A 611-nucleotide genomic window follows, 5' to 3' on the forward strand; every position below is an offset into this window, starting at 1 on the left:
ATAAAAAGCATTTATAGCGAAAATGATAAAAACCGGCGATTTTTGTGAAAGCATTAGCAAATTTCAGTGCATTTCAAATTTCTAAAGCGTTGTTTACTTTTACTTCAGAATTGTCAAAATCGGCAAATCACAAGTAGCATTTCAGGAACGAGCCAGNCAAGCAGCATTTCTGGAACGAGCCACATTTGCTTGCTACATCGTGATGTGATAAAAAGAAAAGCTGGCAGCACTCTGCAAGGTTGCAGAAATCTTTCAAAATATGTTCGAAACTATCAAGGAAAAAAATTGCCAAAACCTACGCAATTTTATCAACTTCAATCTTGCACTTTATTATACTAAAATTATTTTTGTTTTAGATTCTAATTAAAATGTTTGCAATTTAGGAGAAACCTTGCAGATTTTTTTTTAATATTTGTACAAAGTTTGATCCAAAACCTGAGATCTACCACATATTTTTGAAATCGACCACATTTTTTTTAGATTCTACCACACACATTTTTTTTTAAGTCCGATGACTGATTCCTTTGCCATTTCTTAAGATAAATTATCAATTTAAACATTGTTGTAAGCAGCGAAATGTCTTATCTTGAATCACATACATAAATACGTAT

This window comes from Rhagoletis zephyria, unplaced genomic scaffold (genome assembly GCF_001687245.7).
Source record: "Rhagoletis zephyria isolate East Lansing unplaced genomic scaffold, Rhagoletis_zephyria_1.1 Rzeph_scaffold_02309, whole genome shotgun sequence".
Classification (NCBI taxonomy): Eukaryota; Metazoa; Arthropoda; class Insecta; order Diptera; family Tephritidae; genus Rhagoletis; species Rhagoletis zephyria.